General features: G+C 36.7%; 1 long non-coding RNA gene across 2 annotated transcripts in view; it reads right to left on the bottom strand.

The window, feature by feature from the left end:
- LOC114059244 overlaps nucleotides 1-22,081 on the bottom strand; it is a 52,614-nt gene extending 30,533 nt beyond the window's left edge. For both annotated transcript variants that reach the window (XR_003571621.1, XR_003571622.1), the window contains exons 1-2: nucleotides 21,750-22,081; nucleotides 20,674-20,809 (exon numbers count right to left, since the gene is read on the bottom strand). This is a non-coding gene — a long non-coding RNA (uncharacterized LOC114059244). The remainder of the gene's footprint in view (nucleotides 1-20,673; nucleotides 20,810-21,749) is intronic.

Below are 22,081 nucleotides of genomic sequence, written 5' to 3'. Positions count from 1 at the left end.
ATTCTACTTCTCAGCTCAGCCTGCAGATGTTTAAAAATACATGCTACAAGACAATTCGCTTTTGGCTACACATCTGAGAGGTTCAAATATCTGAATTATTCCATCTGAGGTCAACTACAATTTGTGTGCCAAATTAGGCTGAAATCGAGCTGGGAAGAGCTATGAAATACTAAGATCTCTGGTGCTTGGGAACTTGTGGCTATTTATGACCAATGCACATCCTCTCTGATCTTCTTCCAGGAAAAGGAGTTATTTTCAAGAAAAAAATATGAAATATAAACTTACAACTTCTGAATCTGCAGGCTTCAATCATTTAAATTTTGTATGCAAACAGATATAAAATGTGGATTAAACCAGCAAAATTTCATATGTGTTCATTGCCTGCTGGAATTCTAGAAGACAAAGGATGCACACGGCATCATATGCATTTGCATGCCAACAAGATTTGTAATAAAGATAAAACACGGGTTTCCCAGGGCTTTAACAATCTGTATCACTATACACTTCAATGTAAGCAGAAAATCTTTTCCAGGAGCTCAGGATCCAGGTATCTAAGAGATGTAGATCTAAGTGGTATAATTCCACCAAAATGTTCTTATACTGTACAGATGCAGCATGAATTATATATATGTGTTTCAACATAATCCAGTTAGCTACAAGAGAACTAATGTTCATCCCAAAATGTATGGACTATTTTTTGTACAATTCAAAATTGTGAACTAGTAACTCAAATGAGTCTTACTATTCATACTCTAAAATCACTTCCCACAAATTTCTGAATGATGGATGGTATTTCATACAACTATCACCTGAAACATTTCAACACAATTAAGGTAGAGGCAAACAGAACAAATGATTCTCCTCTTCAGGGATTCATGTTAAAGTTAATTCCCAAATCCCAATATAAAAGCAATCTTTGCTTTCTCTTCTTTTGGAACAGATAACACCAATATTTAAACTACTCTTGGGAAAGGACAACTTAAAACAGAATTATCCATACACAAAAATGTTAATGACATTAGCATTTTTTTCTTTACTACATACACTAAATTTCAAAGCCCAAGCAGGGATTTTAAGAATATAAAGTAGTTATCAGCCTTCAGCACTGTTAATCTCTCTCCCACTCACCTCAGCCCATTCCCATCAGCCTCCCAGTCTTATCTCTATTTCTTCCAGGAATAGAGAATAGAAAAATGAAAGAAAAATTAGGAATGGGCCAAGATGCACTTGGCTTTTGTTTTAGTACTGAAGAACGCAACAGGACAATTCTCTGTGTGCCAGCCACATTTTTTCAGAAATAATCAGCATACTACTATAAACCTGGAACAAATGCCTCAAAGATGCTTTAACGAACTGATTCCAAAAATTTTCAAGATTTCCATCTATCAAGAAGCTACAGGAAAAAAATAATTAGCGTAATAAGTGTTTTCTGGTGTTTTTTCTTCCCTATTTATCTGCTATCAAACTTGAAAAATATTTTATTGAACCAAAGTCCTCTATCTGCACCAGAATATGAAATTTAAAACAAACAAACAAACAAACAAACAAATCCTTATCAGGGAGAGAAAAAGAGTCAGAATCTATTAAATCTATCTTGTCTGACAGAAAATTACATGTGTGTAAAAATCTAGCTTGTCTTAACACAAAATTAAGCTGCTTATGGTGTAATTTTAAAGAACACAAACCATCACAATAGAGAACACTACAGCACGCAGCTTGTACAAATACGAAAGTGAAACCTCAGTTGGATTCATTCTGTAAACTCAGAGTGTAATGATAACTATGTAATTCAATTCCTACACAAGACTGAATGTACAAAGTTTTCTGCACAAAATGTAGAATACACTATAAAAGATCCAACTTCCCTGATCACTACGGGTTCCTTGACCACCTGTGCATTGCCTCCTTACAAAAATCACAGCAAAACCTGGATAATATAGTTTGAGAATTTATTTTCAGTGTAACTTTTAAAAAATACAGAACTATTCACTGAAATAAGCATCTCATATTTCTGGAGGAAAAAAATCCAAGGCCCTAACTGCAAGAATAGTTGTGCCAGTACCCTGAATACTGTCCTTGACCATGGCTCAGAGCAGACAATTAAGGAAGAGTATAACTCTATGACATATTCCACCTACTTTCTGGTTAAATTGGAGATTTAAACTTAACTTGAATGAGCAGAGTGCATCAGGACAGTTAGATTTTATAGTCCCCATGACATCTACTCTCCATGATCCCCCTAATTCCATTTTTAACTTTTTTATAACTTTGTCCTCCTTAATTTTCTCTGACACTGAGTTCCACAACGCAACCCAGTTTCATACTGCCAGGAAGGGTTTTAAAACTTGCTCTTCCTGGGCTGCATAAGTAACTTTATCTAGCTGTTCTCTGGTTGCCTTCTCTGCACATGCCCTGGTGTAAGGGGAGCCAACTCTGAACTAATCGTACCGTAACAGAGAGAACCTACTCTTCCTTTTTCCCCAAATTCTTTTTTCCACCTGTTCACCCTGTTGGGAACACAGCAGTAAGGAGGCTTATGGCTGCTCTAGCAATCAACCCTGGTATGTTATTTTGCTCATATATGAGTGTTTCTTGAGCTGGCATTTATATCTAGTTATGGCTGTATTTAAATTAGCCATAATATTTGTGAGCATTAAAATCACCATACAGGAAAGCCCTCTGACCTGCTAGCTGATTCCTTTATCTTAACAAATGTTTAAGCTGCCCAAAACTGTCACATTATTCACAATCTCAAGAAAGGTGGAGGCTCAGGGACCTGCTCAGAACTCCTCTGAGGCACAGTGCATTTACCCTGAGCCCTACCAAAGGATTTAAATGGAATGAAAGGAAATGGATGGGGGTGATAAAGTTCAAACAAAAAGACACAATTTCTTTCAATTAGACAGAATTGATGCTAACTGAGCTTCTCTGACTGAACCAATGACCAAGGGAACACATTTGTTTGTATTTCACCAGATTCAGTAAATTGCTTAGTGTAATATGGAAGATATGATACCTATAATGTGATGACAGAAGAAGGGAAAAAATAAGATTATATAGTAGAAAACATGATCGGTTAGTGAGCTTTGTTAAGCTAAGATGCGGTCCCCTCTGTTAATGCTATTTAAACATTTCTGAGAATATTTAAAGCTAAAAGATAGAAAGAAAAGACTTTTGAAGAAATAATTCCACATGGAGAGGAAAAATAAAAATTAAACAGATTTCTAGCACGTTGCTCTCCCCCTGTATTACCAGGGATTCTTTACTAAAAGTTGTACAAATTTGACCTCAGTCTGAAACAACCTCTACAGAGTTGCAAATGCTGATGGATGGCTATCATATACTCGCTGGGCAGACAGCCCTGTGGAGAAGGGAGTGGAGAAGGGATAATTTGAGGGATGAATGGGATTAGTTGAAGTTACTTCAAAGCCCCTTTCTCTCTCTCCCTCCAAGGGCACTATCTCACATGAGTGAGACATTCCAGAAGAACAATGAAACTGGTAAAGCAACAGAAGGAAAACATATATGGATGGATTAAAAAAACTCCAAGCCCTGAATAGTAGCAGAACCAAGCCTGCAAAGTTTCTTCCTAACTCTCTCTTCCAAAAGAAGAGAAAATGTTAATAGTTCTTCCCCCACCCTGAAAGTGCCCTGCAATAGCACTATCATAAGTTAACAGTGTTCTAGTTCTACAGACGTGTTAGGACCTATCATCACAAGTATCTAAGCAACTTATATCAAAGCTGTTATCTTTTTCTCCTTAGTGTTACTCATGCCAGATGGACTAGTCTAAATATTATTAAACATCATTAAATATATTATATTTCAGCTTAACTTGTGCCAGCAGGGCTAGTTAAGAAGAAAAAATAATATTTCAATAAGTTATGTTCACAGGTTGTGGTGACAGGTGCTACTCTAAGAACATCAATACTTACATACAGTCTCAGTTATTTTCCACAAATGGATAGGTACATTTATCAATCCTTCTGGCAACATTTCCACTGCTGTCAATTGGTGGAAGATTTAAAAGGCAATCCAGGAAAGTCTATGATTTGGTAGAAATATTAGGAAGTGTTTAAGTGCCTAAATCACAGCCCAAGGGGGACTTGCACACTTTCAAGATCAAATTTCATTGACTATCCCTGGAAAGTGACCTGCTTTCTGTACTACCAGCAATATAACCCTACTTTTACCCTGACATCTCTAAGAGATACTCAAAATAACAAGTACTTGTCAGCACAGTGTCAACACACTTCTAGGAACAAAGTGATTACTAAAAACCTACTGAAAATTGCTTTTACTTATTATGTATCTACACCATATCAACACCCAATACTTTTATGAGTATTCTAAACCTACACCTCCATATATGTGCAAACACAGTAATCCCCAGCAATTGATATGTTTTTCAGGGGTTTTTTTGTTTGGTTGGTTTGTTTTTTCAATTTCTGTTTTGTTGTTGTTTGTTGTTGTTGGGGTTTTTTATGAACTAATGATGTTTATAGTCTTCAAAGCTTCTCAACAGTGACAAATACAGTATTTCAAAAAGTGCATGTGAAATCTAGCATGCCTCTGGGAGGACAAATCAGCATGTGTTACATTTTCAAGTTTGCAAGCACAACTGTTAAGTATATTATGATCAACAGGAGGAATGGAGAGTATATCAAAAGGGAAAAATAAAATTCATAGTAGAGAATTTTGTTTTCTGGAAAAAATACTAAGATGCTGATAATTGCTTATATTGAAATCACTATTAATTAAACTAAGCCTTAGTGATGCCTTATTCATCTCCCTACTCCTTTTCTTCTCTCTGCTCCCAAAATAAGACTGAGAAACACTGAAATGTCTGTGTAATGAAAACTTACTCGACCTCCAACAATTTGCATTTAAAGGTGAATTAAAATTTCATTGGTTTACCCTGTAGTGGTGCTTCAGTTTTAGTAACTTTTTGTAAAGGTTACTGAATTTTTGTATGACACTTCAAAATAAATGTTTACTAAATACACTGTTTAGATGCCATCCCTATGCATATGGCTTTTTCCAGCAAAATAACTTCTCTCACTCAACTTAATCAGACACTTTGATCTCTGCTCCCACTTTTCCACACAAATAGATTTTTTTCTTTAAAGTTCTGAAAGTGCCTCTCAACTGAAGTATGAAACACAGGAGTTTATTTTAACTGAACTTCATCCAGATCACCCAACAGAGCTCCCAGGTTCCACAAACTGCTGATTTCTGATCTTTGCCACCACTTCATTTCTCTGGAGTGTTTTCTCAGCAACATCACGCAACTGCGTGTTCAAAGACATGCCCATCAGATATACAAGTGGCCTTGGGGAGCAAATCAGATTCTGGGTACACTGTGAAAAGTTAGAATATTCTTGCACACGTGACAGGACTGAGAAGGCAGAGTCCCACTACTTCTGCCCTGGGCTTCCCAGGATGCCTAAGACATCATTCAGAGGGACAGGACAGGATGTTTCAGTCTGAGAAGAGGCATACAGATGCACAAGGTTATCAACTGTCTGGCTTTCTCATTCTGGTTTAGTGTCTGCATGAATGGGAACTACCATATAATACTGAGTTGTGGAGTACTGAGTTGTGGAGCTCCCACCGCTCTTGAGTGTCCTTTTTTTTTTTTTTTTTTTTTTTTTTTTTTTTTAAATTTCTCAACAGACTTTTAAAAATGTATTAAGGAGTTGAGTCTCAATCTGATCTAGTTCCTGTATTCTAAAGGTTAATACAAGCATCTAAGTGTCACATTAACATAAAGGCAGCAACAATCAATCCAGCTTTAGACTGGAAGCACTAAATTCAGCCACAACACCAGCTTCGGCCTGTTGTTCCACTTTTCGGTTTTATGTAAGAAATTCATTCAGCCATAATTTCCTACCTCTTAAATCCTTTGAGGAGAAAAAAAGATAAGCAATTTAAGTGAAACAGAAGCTTGGCAAAGAATTCCCTTTTCCACTGATACATAATGACCTTCTTCTAAGACCCTTCTTGGAAAAAACTTCATAAAAATTTTCTTGAAACAATTCTACATTAGAGGTTGTCAGTGTAGGGACAATGCTGGGAAGGATGAAGAGAAACAAAACAGATTAAAAGGAATAACAGACCTAGATCTTATTTGCAGTATGGGTACAACACGGCAAAGAGTATTTTTCATGCTGTAAAATACACATATATTCTGCCACAGTTAATATCTAGTACAAGTTCATGGCTAAGAAAGTGCCTTTGTGCCATCCTTGAAGTCACTGCATTCAAAAGGATGAAAACAGGAGCGAAAGAACACCTTTAAAATGCATTTCACGTTTTCTTCTAGTCCAAAATTACAATTACTACACACTTTATAAGCCTGCAGCCAGTTTTAGTAAACTGCTACTTACAGCTCTTGCATGACAGCCAGCAGATGAAAGTGGTGAGTGAGAGCTCTCATTCACTGCTGCTACAAACCCAGTGCCTTTCTGATTCTTTTCTTCAGAAACAAAGACTAGGTGGGGGGAAATAAGGTAAAGGGTTATTTTCAAAAATCCATATTTTTAAATCACTATCCAGAAGCTGGCTGACTTGAGCTCTTATTAGTTGTCTCGTCTTCCGCTTCTGTCTCCATAGAAACCTTGCAGCAGCATCACCTGGCTCACTAAACTGAAGTCTTCAGACTTGGCTGGTGCCAAACCTGGCTGGGCAAGCTGGTGGAGAATAATGGCAGCACCACTTCAGTGCTGAGGTTCCCGTTGGTGGCCTCCTGTTGCATGGAGATCACATGTATAAAACAGAGAAGCCACGTCTACAACACTGCACAGACTGGGGCAGAAGGTTCTATATCCCAGCTCCTTTCCTTTACTCCATCGCCCTTGGATAGATGCATACACGGACTGGGAAGAAGAACACACCTTAGCCTTCATAAACTAAACCCCATAAAGGCTAAAAAACAAGTAAAAAGGAGGGATACTGACTGCATAATCAGCATAGGGAAAGTCAGCTGACTGATAAGCAGGGGACTACTCCAATTCTTTTTCCTATTTCCCTGCTTCTAGAAAAATGTAGTGGACAGCATCAGGAAATAGATTTTTTTTAAAAAAAGTTCAGACTGAATATTCAGAGGCATATTTTAACACCACCTATGCTGTGGAAAAACACACTTAGAAAGTCTTTTGTCCATGGTATTTGTCCACTTCAATTAGTTTATCTACGAACAAAGCTGCTTTTTCTCCTAGTGTCAATCACTTGTTCTAAAGAGAGAGGGTACTAAAAAGTAATTTGTATTTATTTATTGATTGATTGATTATTTGAATGGTCTGCCACGAATAATGTGTTGGGTGTTTGTTTTTTTTTTTCTACCTGTTGCAACTTTTCTACCACCATTATTCCAACTGGAATATACCAAAAAAGTGACGTTTTGAGCTATGAGTCACCAGGTGACCAAAATCGGGTAATCCAATGCACGAGAAGTTACTACTGATTAAATACTGCCCAAGGGGACTACTAAAAATCTCAAGATGGGGAATTGCTCTCATCAAAAGGAGAGGGCATGTTCAGGCAGACAGTCCCTCAGAATGGTTTCCCCTGCCAAGCCCAGCTAATCTCATTTCAGCTTGAGTAAATTGATCTTAAAATACATCTCCTCTTCTCTCAGGCACACACTAACAGGAAGAAGTGGGTTATCGAAACAAAAACACAATAAAGACTTCTAGAAACTTGCTAACAAGAAGGGAGCCTTGGGAAAAACTCAGAGCTGAGTAAGAGATGGTAAAATGCATCCCGTGAAAATCCAGAGGAAGAAGAGGCTATCCTCACATGTCTAAGAACTACTGCAATAATATATGAACAGATTTCCTCTTCTTTGTAGCTATTAGGACATGCAGACAGTTTCTGTCCAAGAGATGTTCGCACAGTGTGCCAGATCTCCTAACAATCTAGAAGAAACAGAACTGATTTTTTCGTTTTATTTTTCCAATGTATTAAAGCCTTAACCTCTATACGATATATGCACTTGCTGAAAAAATCAAATCATGCATTATGGAACAGATTTGGAGCTTTGGTGGGTGTGGGTAGATCTAGAGGTTACACAATTAACATGACTAATGTGAACATACATGAATATATTACCACAATGAGTAAATAATAGACACTCCTTATCTATTGTTTTTAATCAAATGCTAAAGCATACTGACAATTCAAATGTGTATCATGGTGCAAGAATGCATTTTCACAACTGACTTTTATTATATTTAGAGTTGTGAAGAATTTCTAAATATAAAGAATGTATAATGACAAAATCTTAGTTTTTAAGTCAATTTCATGGACATGAAAGGTGATGAACTAAAAAGAAAAATCTCCATTTTATGCAATAACAGTTTTGAACCAATGTGCTGAAAGCAGATAGCAGTAATCACAAGTTACTTGTCATGAAGATTGTTATTTCTGCAATATCAGTACACATAGATTGGCAAAATTCTGTGTACAAACCACTTAATTGTTCCTTCTTCCAGAGAGCAATTTTCTAAAACCATGCAATGCAATCTACTAACAAATAATTTGTTTTCCAATAAAACTTTTCAAAGACATAATTTATGGAGGAATAATATTCAGTATTATGGATCTGTTTTAATGTCTGTTGCATTTCACTGAATGTTAAGTGTGACTTTGGCTTCTCATCACAGAAAGAGCAGCCCTATCAAATCAGTGTTCCTGGTGTGGGAAAGTACAACTGCCATCTGTGTCAATGCAACAACCCTACCAAGACATGCCAAGCTCATATTTTTACTTGACAGAGAATCTTACAGTGCCACAATCACACTCAATCTCTTTCATTTTGCCATACTTTTATCAGTGACATAAACCAAATGTTAAACGGCAAAATGAAGCCTGAGTCAGTTTCCAACAATGAGATAATTTTTAAAATCCAAAGTTTCCAGCTGATGGCCAAGTGAAAGTCTTGGAGGCCTCAGTTCTCTATTCTTAGATGCAAAGGCCCTGTCACAAAAACAGGAATTCAGATTTTTAAGAAGTTAAGAAGACAAGCTATTTATAGAGATCATGTTGCTGCCTATAGTATTGCTGCTGTAGTAAAATTGAAAAATTGAATGCTGAAAGCTAAGAATAACACTACAAAAATTAATTTCTTCATTCAAGTCAATGCCATCAGCAATGACTGCCCTGCCACCATTTTCTGATGCCATAGGCCCAGAGGGAGATGACAGTTGTTATTGAAGAGAGGGATGATTTTGTACAAGTGCTTGAGGAATTACTAGCAAGAAATGAAAGAGCAAAACTTCTCCTACCTCTTTAAAGCAGAGGACTGGAACCCACGTAATCAATAACTGAACAAAAGCAGGAGAAGCTAAAGGGAATACCTTGATGGGCTAGAGAAAAACCCACAGAGGTAATAGACTCTGGAAAATGTAACCTAGCAATTTTAGTAATGCACTTGTGATTTAATCTCAGGACTGCACATTTACAGCATTGTAACTAGAATTGAAACTAGAATGCAAGGGGGTCTTCATTCTCATTTAGCTTTAAGAGTATAAAATCTTTGCCTAACAGATCGACCAACAGACTAATCCAAAGGCTTTTTTGCAAGAAATGATGCTAACAGTGTGGAGTAAGAAATACCACATCCGATCCCTTTCAAGATGCCAAGTGCAGAGAAGAAAAGCATCCTAATCACGACATTATTTGACACTCAAAATCACTAAGGCAGATGGCTTTTGCTCCAGAAAGTGCAGGACCAAGAGGGACAGGGTGATGTGCCAGAGATGCTTGTCCACAAACACTGTCTTAGCTCCTGCTGGAGCCCCAAGACAGACTCTACCCAAAGGGCTGACCTGTGCCCTCCAGCTTCGTGCCACATCACAGCTGCCACTCCAATGTGGACACCAGAGTGTGAGCAGCCATGCAGTCAGCTGGGTCAGGTGACTGATCCGTCTGAAAACTAACCCTACCAGGGGAAAAAAAAAGAAAGATTAGTTTTCAGTTGACCAGCAAAGCTTTATAAATCCTTTCTACAACAAAGAGGAGGCAGGACCGGCGCTTTCTCTGGCATTGCTGGCCCAGGTCAGCAAAGCTGCTGCAAAGGCTCCTGCTCACCCCTTCATGTGCAGAATCACCACACTGCTAAGCAGGTGACCCTTTGTCAGGTGATTCCCATCAGAGAGGTATTTAGTTTAGTGGAGAACAGCTTAGCCCTCAGTTTGAGCAAACTCAAATTACTGACCAACTGGCCCAAAAGATCTCCAGAAAAAAGGTAACTACTTATTCCTTGCATTATACAGACAGAACGAGATGTTACCCTGTATTTGAAGCCTGAAAATATTTTACATAATTGGTCAATAGTATCATCTATGATTGAAGATGATGAAATTGATAGAGAGAGACAAAGAGAACTGCTCTTGCTCAGCCAGGCTCTGTTAGAATCTATTGATTTACAACAAACAAAACAATGCGGAAAACAATATTTAGACAACTTTACCATTTTATTCTGGTTGCTGTTTCATTTCAAAAAAATGAATGCTATTCAAAGCTGTAATTCTCATGAACTTTAAATTGACCACACACACACACACACATACAGAGATCAATATTAAAGATTATGATAGCAGGTACAAAATTATCAAACAAACAATAGGAGAGATACCAAAATTAAGGCTGGTACTGAATTCAGAACTGAAAGTCATGATACCATGTTTAATTATGCAACCATCTTTTTTCTCTTTTTGATAGGACCCCTATCTCATTAAGTGTACAGGGAGACTGAGTAATGGATTATTTAATCCAAATTACTCTGTTCTCAAGCATCTTTGGTCTGCAGAGCGATATACAGACAATAGCCAAGAAGGGAAAGATGTCCAGTGGAGAGGAGGGATGGCACAGTGATAATACCTGGGTCAACCACCAGATGTTAAAAGGGTTTGTTTTATTACTGTTCATCATCAAATTTAAAAGTCCTCCTCTGCAGCCAAAATAACATGAGCCACCCAGACACTGCTTCCATCCTCTACAAATTTTTAATCAATAAGATATCCCAAGAAAGAGACAAGAATATAATGTCCTGTGGAGAGTCAAACACAGGTATGGCAAATTACGCCAGGAAATTAAGAATAAGAATACATTAGTAGCCTTAGATCAATTAGGTAAATACAAATGCATGTGTGACAACAAACATTAACAGTGATAGAGACAAATACACGGTGTTTAGTTGTACGAGAGCAAGAGTGTTTCCCCCAGTCTGCGCTCAGGTGGGTGACTCAGTTGTCCCAAGAGAAGGGAATAGGAGCCAAGGGCTTTTCTACCAATAAATCACTGATACTTCACTCATCTCTTGTGGCCAGGGGCAAGAGCAGGCTGGATAAGCCAGACCTTATCTGGAAGCTGCCTCAGTTGGTGTCCCCAGCATGTGAACTGTGCCAAAGCTGCCAGAAAATTCAAAGCTAAAAAACCTGCCAGGTTTAGTTGTAATTCCTCTGCAGTGTTTTACTAGTGTATGACCTACTGTCACCCAGTATGGTGTAAAAAAGACCCTAGTCAAAACTAAGTGCAGAAATTCTTATATAGCTTTGGCTTCACCAAAATGCAAAAAAACATGGAAATTGATTTTACATGTCACATCTTGTTTACTCTGTATACATGTGGGAGAATACGCAAATATCTCATGGAAAACATGAGGGAGAGAAAGAAACCCAGCAAGATTTATGCACTTGTTTATACATAATATTATGATATTCTTCTGCCTCTGCTTCAAAATGGACTGTTAGTTAATGGAGTTCACAGTGAATATATCCAAATTATGCACTTGTTTTTGGCAAGATTATATGCTAAATCACACATTTTACAGAGCAAAAATACAGGGTTTTCTGCTGTGGTACCTTTATTTCAAAACCTGGACTATAAATTAGCCAATAAGGCGGCTGTTGACAAGAAAGAATAATGACTTTATTCACAGATGACCACTGATTAAAATAAGCTTATAAATTTTCCTGTTTTCTTGCAACAATTTGCAGGATCTTATTTATATTTTTTCATAAATGGAAAGTCTGCTATAAAAATTAAAACTGTACTACAAGTAAAGGAAACTTGTTTCATAAGCTGAAGGAACTTCCCAAAAAAGTAATGATTTTTTTTCCGCTTACTTTTGTACTACACCGGGGTGGTGGTGAGATTTTTGCCAGTTAATGCACACCATTGCATATGCACTACTGAAATAAAAGATAGAATGTCTGCACTCTCTTCCTTCCAGAAGAATTCTGTAGCTCTGAAGAGAGTATTTCACATTATACTTGCATTTTAGAAGACCAAACAGTAATAAGAACAGGAATAAGGAAGTACTGTGTGTCCTGATCCTACAAACCCTTACTCCAAAAGCAATTTCTGCCTACGTATGGAGACACCAGTTAACTGAAAATACAGATGTGCAAAAGACAAAAGATATAAACCCTTCAACAAAGCCTAATTGCTGTGCTATCAAATGAAAAATTTTCATAAGATTAACGAACTAGTTATTTTTTCCTTACATTTGTAGAAACAAATAGTAAACAGTGAAATACACCATAGTCACAAAAAATTGCTTCCGATTAGTATTTTTAAATGTTTTTCTAAGACATTTCTCTTTAAAAAGCATTTAAAAAAACATGGTCTTTTTGTTTGGTAGTGCTTACATTAAATCCCATAAATCTACTTCCAAGCGTGCAGGACTGATTTAGGAGTTTCTTATTGTATAAAGCAGACAGTAGCTGAACAGTGGACTATTACAAAGCATGCTTACAAAAAGAAAATCCAGGTTAGTTCTGTAACTAGCATCTCAGACCATTTTTAGCAATAGCTGCTAATAACTGTTACTCTTAACGCCCTGAAGCAGTAGCACTATTGTGAACTAACCCCAAGGAACTGCCTCTGCAAATTCTGCTATCAATCTGATGCTGAAAAGAAGCTCAGTAGTTCCAGAAACCTTTGTAAATTCCATTTCTTTCAGAATTGATTCTAGTAGCAGCTATCATCTACTCAATATACCGGGAAAATCTGTTGCCACTGTAGATTCAAATTTTTAAAATTCACCTCAGGAAGACTAAAAATCGGCTCAGTTAAAATATTAAAACTCAACATAACTTGGTATTAAAAATAAGCTAAGAAAAGAAATTGAGCTTCAGGAAATGCTACTTTTTACTCCAGTACACCAGTTTAAAAATGTATTCAATTGAAGAATTTTTTTTCTCCACAGCTATACTGAACTCTGTTATATCAAGCTATTCCTTATATTTTAAAAAGCAAAAGTTTTGGGTGTTTTAAACAATACATTTATAATACTGTCAAATACTAAGACCAACAATTGATCTGATTTTTCCCTCTATGGACTAGTAAAGTTACAGTAGCAAATTTTGCAGGAGCTGTATTAACATACAGTTCCACATAGTTTTATTTATTTATTATTACTCTATCTAAAAAAAACCCCAAACCCCAAAAATTTAAAAATAAAAAATTTAAGAAACTATCATAGCATTGCTTCTGTTGTGTATTCTGTATCACATTTGCCCTTCGTATGTACAACCTGAATGACTACCAGAAAATTCAATGCAACAAAATTATTACTACTCATTTATAGAAACCACTCTATATTCTCAATTACTACTTAGGACAGCTCCTACTGAAAGAATTTCTAATATAGATGAAAGACTAAGCACCGTTAAGAACAACACAAGTAGTATATGTCTGGAAGTAGCATTTATCTGATATTACTTGAATACAAGGAACTTGCCTACGAAACTTGAAATTTCCTACAGCCAAGACAGAGTTTATTTGAATGCAAATACCCTTAGAGTTAGCAATAAGAAAGTAGCAGACACACAGCATAAGAAATCGTACTCCTGACTTTTTAACATCCTTTCAGAATGAATAAATTCATAATTGATCAATTATATATTCAAGCGGGGAAACACAATGCTAGCATTTCATTGTCCATTGACACACAGTCTCATCACCAGAGAGCACAAATGAAATGCTAATGGCAGAGAAGATGAATGCCAATTTCCTTCACTTTGCTCCAAGTTTCAGTGGCTCTCTACAATAAAAGATAGCTGTTTGTGGAGACTAGCTTGTTCCATACCATTAACTCAGAACAAAACATATTTTTAGTGGGACAGCAGTGTTTACTTGTAAGAACTGATGAATTGTACACCACCATTTATCACTTGTAGACAAAGACATTCAGGCACAATTTTGGACATAAATCAAGGTACATGCTCCTAAATAAAAAAGGGATTGCTTAAGTCCCTAAAACTGCATAGATTGAGGTCAGATTGGCCATAGCAACCAAGAATGGTACTTAGGCCTTCAGTAAGACTTAGCAACCAATAAATGAGCTCAGATGTCTTTTCATCTCCACTGGTGTGAAAGCCAAAATTAAAAAGATTAGATCACGCTGCACCCATCACAATAGACTTCACAGTGAAAAAGTCATTTCTAGCCTTTGATTCACATCCAATAAATAACATTCATCCCTTCCATAATGAACAACTTTCAAAGTAAATTGAATCTCCATAGTGCTGCTTTCCCTTGCTGCACCGTATTTACATAACAATATATCACAGGAAGCTCAGAGTGGGTCTTGCAAATGGAAGACATGTCTTTAGCGCTGATTACACTATGCTCAGCTTTAAAATGCTCACCATTTAAACATAAGGCACTGTAGATTATAATAAATAATAAACAACACCTTAAATCTTGTGATATGAAACTTTGTCATTATTTCAATATGGAAATTTCATCATAAATAACTCCCTCCCCCTTTCCTTTCCAGTCCTTCTATTTGAGGATATTCAGCAAATTCTACTTTCCAGGAGCACGGATGATACTATCTGTACAGCGTTTCCAGGAAAAGGGATAGTACATTATTTCATTTTTACTGCCTCTTTTTGCACTGTTCCTCTTCTCTTTTATATATCTTTTCAAGTACTCCAACAATTCTTTTTAATGTTCCAAACACATCAGTAACCTATTACTCCAATCTCACACAAAGCACTAAGTATTGTTCCTTTTCCTCTCCCTAGAGCAGTAGTTATTTGTAAATAGGTGAAGCTGATCACAGCTGCAGGAATATAACACAGATCTAACACATGAAATCAGAAAACACATCCAGCAAATGTTTGTGTTGTATTGTCAGTGCATGTCATGTATTTCCCACACTCAGTTTGTCAATATGAAAAATGGATTGTCCTTCCCTTCTTACTGCAGTTTGCATAAACTGATGTTTAAAGGAAAGTGTTTGAAAGAAATATATCGAAAAAATTTCTACCCTAATTAAAAACATGCAGAAATAATTTCAACCCTCTGCAGCAACAACTCATGTAGATTATACTATGTGAACTCAGCAGGGAACCTCATTAATTTTTAAAACTCTCTGACCCCAGCGCAGTTAAGGGTGTAAAAATAATTACAAATTAGGGTTGAGGGAGCACTGCTTTAATATTGTATGTGTGCTATCAGCTACACAACATTTTATCAGATATGGATATTTATGATAGCTAAGCATAATTTTAACACAGCCAAAATGAAGCTTCATGGTTAATTTTAAAAAGGCAAATATTAGAGATCTTGTATTTTCAAGAACGTAACTATACTAGCCACCACTTCCACAAAAAAAGCCTGCTTGCTTTCTGCAAACGTTCTCATAACACAAAGCACGGCAATTACAGGTTAAACGCTAGTAACACCCTGGATACGGCAGAAAACTAGAATATTTCTATAACAAGGCACATTTGCAATCTAACAAATTCTAACTTATTTAGAAGGCTATAAAATAGTTGGCGGAGGGTATAAATATTCTCTCTTACCTAAAACTTGTCAGAAGAAAGATCCTTCTCCATTGTTGTCACCTCCAGTGCCCCCTCTTGCCACCATGGAGATTGGTTCTGCTATGTTTATTGCTCTGTGCCTCAGTTACAGCCGTGACACTAATCTGCCTGCACAGACCAGCAAAGGGGTCTGTGTGAGTGTGCGAGTGTGTGTGCGTGTGAGAAAAGAAAGCCTGCTGACTTCACAACTGGAAACCTAAACCTCGGGCCAAGTCAAGGCTGAATGAAAATGATCAAAGCTCTGTCCCTCATCAACAGAGTAGACAAGATTTCTCTCCCCCCTCCCAATGAGAAGTAGGGCTGTCATTAGGGATTCCCACTAAAAAGCCTCTAACAGAGGCAGACCTTCTCCAGACTGCTAGTGCCTGCCCAGCAGCCCGTGCAGAATACAGGTAGCTATTGTTCCTGAGACAGATATGTAGCCAGCCACTCAGACTCTGACAGATCTCAACAAACCAGTGAGCCTGCCTTCGATTTAACTCTTTATTTACTAGCGCTTCACTTTTTACAAAGATCTCCTTTTGCCCTGGAGAGGGAGGGACAGGGAAGGGGAAAAAAAAAATCAGTAAATTATTCTGGTTTTATTAAGAAAAATGTTTCATGTACATAGGCAGTAATCCTATGCAAATTTAGGAGTACTGACCTTCATTTTGAAACCTCATCTAGTCTGGTGCTGGACAACACAGCAATGGCACACTACAGCAGTAAAACAGGATTCTAATCCTGAAAGGGAAGTAATTCCTGCTCTGAATTCTCATAATTCATGGGGAAATAAAACAGTTTGAATAGACAACATGTATCTTTGCTCAAATATTCTAGGTATTAAGACACAGAGAAGTTCAGCACAAAGGCTTCAGCAGTTTTTCCACCAGACAGCAGTTTTAAGCACTGACTGAAAATGAAGGTAGCATTTCCAGCAGAAATTTGTGCTAGAGCAAGTACATAGCTGGCCAATTAGTTGGCATAAGAAAGAGAAGACTCATTTCAGTCTCATAGCAGTTTTATATTTTGATATAGAGATTTTACTTGCACAAAAAGTTGTGGGTTTTTCTTAGTTTTTTATGACAGAGCTTAAGTATTTATTCCCAGAGTCAATGAAGCTGTTAGACAAAATATCCTGACATTTACACTCTGTGCTTGACTTTTAGGAAGTCTAGCATTATTATATGAAAAGCTAATGACTCTGCATTCTGTATAACTATTGTATAAGTTCAGCCCAGGTGTAGACTTCAGCTTTAAAACACTTTTTTCCCTTCTTCTGTGTAAGTCAGTCTTAACTTCATTTCAAGCAGGCTACAGTAGGATATGTATATGCATGGGTATACTTGCCTTAAAGTATGTGGGTTGTATTGTTTTAAGGCAATTTTAGATGTAAAGGTCGAAGATTACCAGCAAAAATTTCACATGGCAATAAAATCAGATTTATAAAATGCACAGAAAAAAAAAAAAAAGAACTGAGACTGCTAACACAAGTGGAAATTAGAGACATTATGTCAAATCCAGTATTTTAATGTGGCAGACCCTATCAACTCAGAGAAGCCTCTAAACCCATTACAAATAAACAATCATAATATCAGCAACTTTCAACTGACATGCTAAAGAAAATACATGTGATTTAATTTGAAAGTTGACAATTATCACCTTAGAGCATTTCAAAGCAATCTTTTCTGTATATACGGGAATTTACATACATTCCAACAAAAATGCCATGCATCCAGTGCCTTTCAAAATTCTTCCAATGCAGCGAGGAAACAAGCAGACAAACAGGAAAGCAAATCAGTGTTACTCAGTGTAACAAGCCCTGTGTGGTAGAATACCTCTAGACTACCAAAGGCATTTTAAAGAACCAGGACTTTACACTTAGAAACTTCATTGCTGTTTAATTCCAGAGTATCTCTTTCATATCATCTGTAATATCAGTCTTTAAGGACAGATGCATTCATTGGACTCATCAGTTTATGTCAATGCCTGGCGTTAGGTAGGAAAAAAAAGCTTCCAATTAGTATGTTTACAAATTAATAGTGTTCTTAGATTAAAGAAAATAATTTCATATGAATTCTGAAGCACTGTGCACCAGTTTCCCTTCTATTTGAGCACACTGGTAACAAACTACTGCCACTGAATGGAATTAAACATTGATGGGAAAATACATGCCAGGAAGATCCTCTGCTGCTAGTGTACAGCATGAAAAAAACGTGCCAGCCCTTGCAGGTGAGAATGTGGTCATGAAGCTGCAACAACAAAAGACTGTTGAGTACACGTTACTGCTTGGGAACATCTACCCTACCCCACACACATATACCACTGAAAAACAGAGATCACCAATAACGCTCCCAAGGAAAGCGTGGTCTGAAGCCCCGCCAAGGATCATGTGACAAGCTCCTGGTCATATTTGATTTAAACCTCTGGTTACGCCTTTTTAACTGTAATAACCTTGGGATATTTCTCCTTGAATCAAGGGTCCCACGTGTCTTCCAGCACCATGTTATCCCGGTATGTCCTCATCTGCTGCCGGCTTGGTATCTATATGAATTTGCACACCATACAAAAACAGCATAGCATTAATAATTATCACTTTATAGGAGGATGAGAAGGAAAACTTTCTGAAAGGAGCCTATGTCAGAGCTGGGCACTCCTTGGGAAGTTTAAGAAGTTGGTGCTTGCTATGAAGGCATGATCTCCTCCTCTTCCTCCTCAGAAACCCTCCCTGCTTTTATTGAAGCAATCCTCAGGCTGCATCCATGAGGGAAACAACTTTTTTCCAGTTTTGAGGCAAGACTGGAGAGGAGTATTCTGCCCAAAGGCTTTTGCAATCTCTGGAGGTCACCTTTGAGTGGGACAGTGGCCACTCTTCCTAGCCAAGTCACCAGTAACAGATGTCTTGCTATAAAGTACATATTTATGGGATTTATGTTAAGGGTGGTGTTTGTTTACACTGACTGGCATTAATTGGCACTGATTTTTTTCTCTCTTGTTTCTTTTTTTTTTTTTTTTTAAACAACAAAAAACCACACAAGCACAGCGGGGGATGGAAAAGAGGGGCTGCTTAAGGGGGAGGAAAAGCAAGGCTTTTTTTCTTTTTTCTTTTTTTTTATTGTACTACTCATCTACCAGAAGCAGGCATTATGGGCACAACATTGGATAACTAATCTCACGTACCATAAGATATTTGAACAGTTTAATGGATTTCCCAAAATGAGAGCAAAAAGAAAGCCAGGTATGTCTTGCATAACAATCCTGCGTCTGAGAAATTTGCTTGAGAACAGACTGCTGGAGTAATTTCTTTCAGCTAACCCACACAGTCCCACTTTGTGAACAAAGACACATACCAGTATCACGTATCCATTTTCCTTTGTAGATTCCATTTTAATGGTTCTGTAGTAAATAACTTGGTATTTAGAAATTATTCATACCAGATATTCAGTAACTAACTGTCTAACAGAGGTGAAATGCTCATAATGTATTCAAATATGCAACCTCAATTAACCTTTTGCCTCAGTTTGTGGACAAACCTATCTATTAAAAGTGAGCTCCCCCATGATCAAAAGTCAGTTTTACAACTTCACATTGTTTATGGTTAGCTCCCTATATAAAAGAATATAACATGAGATGATCTTCATGAGCTGCAACTCAAATTTAACTCATTGTTATTCTTAATCTTTGCTTCCTTAATGTAAAAGTTAATGTAAAACATCATAAGAGAAAGCATTGATTTTTTAGTTTTTATTTTTTTAAATCAAGATAGTTTATTTAAAATGTAATAACTAGACTTCATTTATCTCAGAAAATACTGGGAAAAGTAAGAGAGAAAACATAAAGATATAAAAATATTTAGTCTGGAGCCAATGCCTGTTTTGCTCTGGATGTGGGCAAGTACAGCACACAGTTCAGAAAAGAACTTAAAATTAAAATATGTTCAAATATGTTTGTACACTGTAATATAAAACAACCTGGAATTACAGTTGATAAAGTGTCTTTAGCCTTCCCAAAATTTTGTATGTATATTATTAATGAAATTGCTTTCATTTAAAATGCTGTGCTAAAGAGCACAACTTTTATTTCCTCTCAACTCTTTCACAGAAGCATAATTAGGGTATTGCATTCTCCACTAGATGCTTTGTGAAAGCAAATGTCAGGGATTACGACTCAGCAAGATAATTACAAACATTCTGCATAAAAGCATAGGAAACCAATATCAGAGGTACATTTCACCAGTTCACGTTCCTCCTACAGATTACACTTTTGATTTGTGTTCTGTTGGGGAAAAAGACAGTATCTTTTTTTTTTTTTTTTCTTCCCTGATTACTTTAGAGCTAATATCAACAGACCAGAACACTTTTCAAGCAAATCCTTTTCTTTTTGTAAAGTTTCAGATTCTGAGCCCCAAATACATACTTTATAAAACCTCACTGCATTCAACACTGAGCCCAAATGCTTGCCTAGCTAACCAGTAGTACATGAATTGCAGCAACAGGACATATTCACACAATGTAGAGTGAATTAAACCATCTCTTTTGAAAAAGTTTACTTTTCAGATCAATCTTGTGCCCAGTTCCACATTAAGACAAGAGATAAACAGAACAAGATATTTTCTTTATAATAAAAGAAAAAAGAAAAAAAAACACAAAACATAACCCAAACCCACAAAACAACACCAGCACCACCCAAATGTGATGAGCATGAATAGAATTTTCCCCCTTGCTTCCTTAAGAACAGTGATTTAAATAGCCAGACTGCATTACAGATATTCCAGTTTGAACATTTCACTTCTTAGCAGGAGTTAATATTTATCAATTGTTTTAATAATCTTTGATGTATTTGGACCTACCGTTTTAAGCACTGATCCATGGGAATTGCTGTTTTTGAAGGTCCACTTTCTGAAGTAAAGTAGCTTGATGGAGAAAAACAAGTCAGGACTGCCCCTGTAGCTTCAACCTGCTGTGGATAGCTTTCTTCCTTGGAATCTTTTGATAAAAGTCAGAACACAACCTGATTTATTAATGTAGCAAAGTCATTACAATTCAGAGCTAAAATGTTATTGGACTTCCCTCCAGCTAGTACTGCTTAAGGAAGCCTTTAAAAAGCAATTTAATTCCATTCCACAAAGTCAAATTTCCTCCACAGATAATTGGTTTTCATTGTACACATAAAAAGCTGCAATGAAGCCAATCAGTCAAAACACATCTTTTTTTAGATTTATATTTATTACTGAAAGACTGACCTGCTTTTGACAGAATTGTATTGTCTGTGTTTTTCTACTGTTAATCTGAAATCTTTCTGTTAATAGCATAAGCACACACTATAGTAGCATTCACCAATGTACTATGAAATCAGAATATAATCAAGAATTCTTCTGGCCTCTTACATTCATGGACAAATAACTTTATGCTGTCATCTGTCATAGATTAAATTTTCATATATAAACTTACTGAATAAGAGCTAAAATATTCACACTGTTTTTAGAGCTTGAAACAGTCAGAAAGTACTTGCCTGGCTTGAGTCATTATCAGTATATTTTAAAACTGTCATACTAAAACAAATATTAAAACCTGTTATTGGATGTATATATATATATATTTATATATACATATAAAATACAATAATATGTATTACCAATGGGTATGTTTATATTCCAAGAGCCTGGGAACAACAGTGCTCTTTAGAGCATCTTGAAACATCAAACTTCCAAAGCTTGCACACTAATTACAGCACAACAACAAAACAAAGAAATCCAAAAGCTATCGAAGTTGTAAATGCAAAAATAGGCATGAAATTTTTCCATAATTAGAAAACTTCACAAAAACTGCACACTCAATCAAGCCCTAAAATTGTTTAGAGCAGATACATATGACTAAAAAAAAATATCTTCCATCTAAAGAAACCAAATGGAATAAAAATACTCACCAGATATCTTATCTTGCTTTGAATTCATGTATTTTTTTTTCTTTTTTTCTTTTTATTTTTCTTAGTAAGACAAGGAGATTCAAATTTAAAAGCTGTATTAGTTACTGTCCTCCTGCTCCCGCAGCTCTTCAGTTTTAGGTACAGAGAAGCTTGGCTGGTATTGTTTTGAGATAAAGAGAATGGCCTGTGTGAGCCAAGATATTCTGCACTGTCTGATGATCTCTGCAGTGCTCTTAAACTCCTCCACCGAGACAGGTATTTTTTTGCTGTCTGTTGTCCAAACAGGTTCATCAGAGCTCTTACACCCACCTTCATTTTTCAGTAGTGAAGGC

The sequence above is a fragment of the Empidonax traillii genome, unplaced genomic scaffold, assembly GCF_003031625.1.
Source record: "Empidonax traillii isolate 1590-97213 ecotype Southwest subspecies unplaced genomic scaffold, ASM303162v1 scaffold210:size766637, whole genome shotgun sequence".
Taxonomy (NCBI): domain Eukaryota; kingdom Metazoa; phylum Chordata; class Aves; order Passeriformes; family Tyrannidae; genus Empidonax; species Empidonax traillii.
The sequence above is the reverse complement of the archived record's forward strand: the minus strand, read 5'-3'. Positions and strand labels throughout refer to the sequence as shown.